Raw genomic sequence first — 6,475 nt, 5'->3', positions numbered from 1 at the left:
CACCGAAAGTTTGATTTTAGCGAAATATTTGCAGTTTTTAAATTTTTAAAAATAGTGACCATGAGTGACCATTTCTATAAATATTTTTTTTTTGAAGAGTTCAGAAAATTTGCTATAAATTTGTCTAAGAGACATTGAAGATTGGACCCCGGGTTGCTGAGATAGAGCCGCTTTAAGAAAAAGAAACACGAAAATTGAAGTTTTCTAAATCTCACCAAAACAACCCACCTTTTTCTAATGACGATATCTCAGCAATTAATGGTCCGATTTTCAATGTTAATATATGAAACATTCGTGAAATTTTCCGATCTTTTCGAAAAAAATATTTTGAAAATTTTTAAATCAAGACTTACATTTTAAAGGGCCAAATATTGAATATTACGCCCATTTAAAATACTAGTCTTGATTCAAAAATTTTAAAAAATTGAGATTTAGTTAAAATTTTTAGGAAGTTGAGATTTAGTAAAAAAAAAGTTGATAATAAAATCTGCAATTTTTTTTTCGTGTACCTATTTTTTCTCAAAAGTCCTTAACAATACCTACAACTTTGCCGAAGACACCAAATTGATCAGAAAATTCACTCAAAAGTTACAACTGTTTGAATATTTACATACCATTTTTGTATGGACAGCTGCCAAAATTGTATGGAGACTTGTATGGGTGAACCAATGACACAAAATATTATATTTGGTCATAGGGAAGGCCCCCACAAAGTTTGAGCCAAATCAAAAAATGCAAATAAAATCCATTTCCGGTTTTGGTAGAGAATTGCTCACCATCAATATGTGTACATCCATTTCCAAGTTTAAACCCATTCAATGCTCTAAACACTACTGTCCCTATTCAGACCAGATTCGCCCCAGATGACGCTACCTACTTATAATAACTACTGTCAACTTGGTTGAATCGAGACTGCAGTCTGAATAGGGATGGAAGTTTTAAGAGCAAATTAAAGTTACAATTTGGAAACTGAAGAACTGTGTCCGTTCTAACCGAAACTAATCAAACTTATCTAAATATTGTGCAAAACATGACCAAAACCACTGTCTCAATTCGCCCCATGTGTCCCGATCAGCCCTAGAAACCGGCACACGATTTAATTTCACCTCAACAGACAAAAAAAATAATACAAATTGATATCAATCAATTTTTCAATCTAGCGCCCTTTTCATAAAGTTTCTCCCCATAATGATGACATTAGACACAAACTTTTTGATGCATTTTAGGACTCAGTGACTCTGTTCTCAAAAATTCTGACCATTGTTTTAGGACGAATCTCAGATATTTTAATGAAAATTATGTCCGAAATATCATGTACCCATCAGTAGAAATAAAAATGCTTATTTTAATAACTTTTCAGTTTTTTTATGCATCAATTTAATCAAAGTTTATTGGGAAAATTAGCATTTTACATTTGGTAAGGTGTTTTAAACCATAAGCAATCAATTTCCAGGAAAGTTTGATCCATAGCAGTGCTTAATTTAATGGAGCATAAAGAATGCAACGTTTCGCTTACATAATTTATCACATAAAAATCAAGTGAATTAACTCTCTTTGAAGTGAACCACTCACTACTGCAACATTGTATTCCGTATGGGGGAAAACACTTTCTTGTCGCTGATATATGCAAATGAGCTCCTTTCAACAAGTTTTTCAAACCTGGTTAACGATGTAATGAGTTCTGAGAATTCATTAGCAAATTGGAAATCGCCTTCGAATTCCTGGAAATATCAACACACATTTGAAGGGGTGGCCAACCCTTAAGTGAACAATCAACCGTGATTTGCCACCGCAAGAGTCAGGGCCCAGGTTAATTGTGGTGTCCCCAATTGAGAGTGTCCTGCAGCAGAAACCGCCATGTCCACCAGACGACGACCTCGCGCTATCAACCGTTACAAATTTGTTTCAATTTGCGATTTGCCCCCCTCCCTCAAGCAAGAATCCTTGCTGAAAGTCCTTTGATGTCGGTGAATTGCGTACGCGACTGTCCTCGGTGTGGCCACCCCCGTGACATGTCCACCGGAACTCGGACTACACACATGCAGCAGCACACGGTAATTGTTGTAAATGGAGCTTTGCGCGCGCCGACCTCCCTGGCGGATGGCGAAACATTCATGCATCGCTAAACAGCTTAATTAATCTTTCACGGATTCATTTGGCTCGCTGAGCCCCCACCCCCAAACCACGTGGCCTGTCATCGTCGTGGCGACCGCAATTTACTTCTTTTTTTGCCACATATGGTGACCACCGAGGCTCAAACCACGCACGCACCGGGACACGACTCTGCTCCTGCTTCAAAATTTATTTATTCATGTAGATTTATCCTAGCAGAAACAGAGAAAAAGGATAATTCATGTAATTGATAGAGAAGCGATCCGCGAACCGCAAGTTGAGCTGCGAAACAACATCAGGATGTTGCCATACGTCATTGGCAGAGAGGCGAGCATTTGAGTTGTTGTTTTTTTGTGTGCCCTCCGTGTCATAACGCGTCTGGGTACATTCCTTTGAAGGGGGGGAAACGATGTGCATGTTCAGGGAAGCGTAAATATTTTGTCTGGTCACTTACGACGCGTTGACGACCTGGAAGAATCTAATTTGATTATGATCTTTGATGGGGTTATGCATTTTTTGATTGGGGAAGTAACTCTATTTTTAAAATATTTTACCGAATCGGATATGGTTCGAAAACCATTTGTTTTTCTTTAACTACGGTTATTTAAATTCTATTTAAAGTATTCGTTAAGTATTTTATGATTTTTGTATTTTTCGATTCCTTAGTTCCAGATAAACAATTTTGCATCATTGCACAGTGATTCAGACCGCAAAATTAAGTGGATTTTTTTTTTTTTCATAATGGTGCAAATGGCAGCTTTGGTACCTTCAGAAGAGTTTTGAAGTTCTTGTTGTGTATGAATATTTTTGGGTTAATACTTTTGTCTTTTGGAATGTTTTTGGACATTTCAATCCAAACAATTTTGTCGAAGACACCATCATTTTATCATGCAATCTACGCCTTCTACAACCGAATTTAGAGAAAGCAGCTGAGCAAATCTTCAAAAATCTTTTTTTAGCGTTACAAGTTAATCTTTATTTTTTACTCTTGGAATTTTATGATTTTTTAAAGGGGACAAAATCCCGCAACTTTTAAGACTAACATTTCATGCTGTCATGCTGACATGTCGCACGTCGTTTTTTGACGTTCGAGCAAAATGCATTTTAATGTTTTTGAATAAATAAAAATGAGAGCACGCATTGTAAACAATAACTAACACGTTTTGTTTGGTTGACCGTGCTGTGCATTGTACTGAAGTTTGGTTTAATTTGGTTGCTGGAGTCCCGAGTTATAATGTCAAATTTTTACGGTGATCGAGCTCGTACTTGTGTCAAACGCGTTCTGAACTGAAATCACTTTTGCCCTTTGTCGCACGACGTGGTATAAAATATTTTAAACCGAGAAACCCCTTTGGAGATTTATACGTAGAAAGTTGGGTTTTACCGGCCTAAATCAGAATTTTTAAATATCAAACTGTATTGTAGGTGAAAATTGCGTTTTTCAAAATATAAATGTTTTTGGTGCAGATTTTTAATTTATCTGGCAATTGGTGCAGATTTTGGTTGATCGATCTTTAAAAAATATTGTTATAGCAAATTTTCAGAGAAATCTCTCACCTTTGAAACGTTTTTTAAAGTAAATCCGTCTTGATTGTCGAAAGATATTACACTATAAAGACATCCGTCTTTTATGCGAACTTCGTTTGACCTTGAACCTCTGGGACCATGTTTGCCACTCAAAATTCTGTCAATATGGTTGTCTTTAAAGTCTGGGTGCTGAATAGTGGTTTGCAAAACGTTCCCAATTTTGAACTGTCAAAGTGGAACCAATTTACTGTTCGCCAAAAGTAGTTAGTATTGTTATCGATCATTAAAATTTGTTTTTTTTTTATCTTGCAAGAATGAAAAATGTGTGGCTTTTGAGGACCTGAAGTTGAAGTCACGAAACCTTAAGAAAGTTGAAGGCGAGATCGTAATCTTTTCTGTATGTTGAATCAGCTAGAATTAGCGATGTTTTTTTCGCTGGATCAGGAAGAGCTGCAGGATTCCAAAATCAGCCAGAGTATTTATATGCGACATCGCAAAATGACACTATTGCCGTATTTTTTCGTCACCCGTAAAAAATAAACGAAACTTCAATACACACACAATTTTCCAGACAAAATAAAGCACATACCACTGATTATGAAACAGCTCATTTACCAGTGTGTGCGTGTGTCTGTGTGTACAACCAACCAAACGGAACCACGCGGTCGCTTCTTACAAATTGCGTTGTTTCCATGTATTTTAGATTTTGTATTCTATAAATTCAAATAACTCGCATAGGCATTTGGACGGTGCTAGCTCTGCCGAGCTTTGGTGACCCATTTCTACGCAGGCTAGCCATGCGCGAGGTACCTCAGCTTGAATCGACAAGCTTCGCCCTAAAGAACGTTTGCATCAATCGGATTCAAACGTTATTTAGTAGTGTCAAATGGACAAACGCCCAGCATGTATATAGTTTGCAGTAATTGTATTCCTAATTCTACCAATCCAAAGGACGGGGAATCGAACCCCGTTTTGAGCGAATTTGATTTTTCGTTCATGTTTAGAGTTTCAAAAATTCATATTTCCTTAATTTTCTCGTTGGGAGCAGATGGGAATCGAACCCAGGATCATTCGCTCACAAAGCGAAAACCGTAACCAGTCAGCCACGGCTGCTCCATAATAGGGATAACACTAGAACGCTCTCACAAATTCTGGGATCATCCATCCAGCTCCGTTAACTCTCATTTAAATCCCCGCTGCAAAGGATCTCTTGCGTTGCCGGATGTGGCCGCCAAGTGGTCCACCACAGACACGACTGCCACCGTCGCTATTGAACTGGTTTCCACCTGGCCTTGATTTCCTCCGGAGTAAGCTACACCTTGAACAGCTTCTTCTTCGCCTGAGATACTTCCACTTATAAAAAAAGTAGAAAAAAAATCGTGACGGATCTAACAATCATGAAACAGCTCATTTACCAGTAAGCAAAAAATCATGCTTGTGCTTGAACAGCCTCCAACTTCCAGATGTAAACAAAGTGGGATCATTTGAAAATCACGTTACGCATTCTCTTTATTCATCACCCAGGTTAAAGTGGTATACACAAAACGGCGGTCGCATGATTGTGATGCATGGCGGCATGAAAGTATATCAGAATCTGCATGAAAACTGTCCTCATGCATTTTTTTGCGATATAGGGGTATGACATTTTTGCCCGTTACCGACAATTATCGACATTACCGACGGCTTTTTTGTTGTATTTCACAAAAAAAAACCCTTAACAGAACGAGAATTGAACCACCAACTTCTTGATTATTGATCCGACACGCTACCACCACGCCATGGACGCTTGATGAAATGTAAGTGAAAGAGCACCAACATATTCTTCTCTTTGGATTGTTATATTGCTCGGGGACGGGCCAGCATTATATGTGTTGGTGAGAACTGCAGATCGCTGACATGTTTACACTCGTGCAAAAATGATCTACGGGCTTGCTGCAAAAATTGTTATTAAATGTGACATTTTCTGCAGCAAATCCACTGTTGCAGATTTTGAGATATATTTTTCCTTTGGGTGTACCTTTTGAAATGAAAAAGGATTTACAAACCCTAAACAGCGTTGTAAAGGTGAGAGATTATCTACAAATTTGCAATTAAAAATATTTTCTAAACATCGATCCACCTACAAGGAGAGATCAGTATAAAAAAAAATCTGTATCAAAAATCTAAAACTTTAAAATTTTGAAAAACGCAATTGCCAACGATAGAATATTTTCATATTTAAAGATTCTGATCAAGCCGTTAAAACACAACTGTCTACGTATAAATCTCTGATGGAGTATATCGGTTTATAATATTTTGTTCCAGCCTCGCCGAGTGTCGCACTTACATCAATTTTCAGGCTGTGTCAAAATAGCGCGACAAGATTGAATCTTGTTACTTATGAAAAGTGGCGACAATGCACGGAGTTTTTTTTCGGTTTTTATTTAAGATCTTAGGATGGGAATCGACTTTTTGATTCGACTGCAAAAAATGGCATTCCTGACTCAATTTGGCCCAAAATTCACGTGGGCAAAGTTAGCACGACAGCGAAGATTTCAAAAGGGCGTAAAACATTTCAAAAACTAAGAGAAATGCTGATTGGGGGAAATCGATTTTTGTGAATCAAAATTGATTTTCAAAAAGGAATATTTCAAAAGATGCAGATTTTTGAATATTCATTAACCATTTTATATGGATAGCTGCCAAAATTGTATGGAGACCAATGTATGGGTGAATCAATGCAACAAAATTATTTCTTTGGTGATAGAGAAGGCTACCACAAAGTTTGGGCCAAATAAAACAAATAATACAAAACACTGTAATGCACAAAATCAGCCGATTCAGTGCATGTTTTTTT

Source organism: Culex pipiens, chromosome 1 (assembly GCF_016801865.2).
Source record: "Culex pipiens pallens isolate TS chromosome 1, TS_CPP_V2, whole genome shotgun sequence".
Classification (NCBI taxonomy): Eukaryota; Metazoa; Arthropoda; class Insecta; order Diptera; family Culicidae; genus Culex; species Culex pipiens.
The sequence above is the reverse complement of the archived record's forward strand: the minus strand, read 5'-3'. Positions refer to the sequence as shown.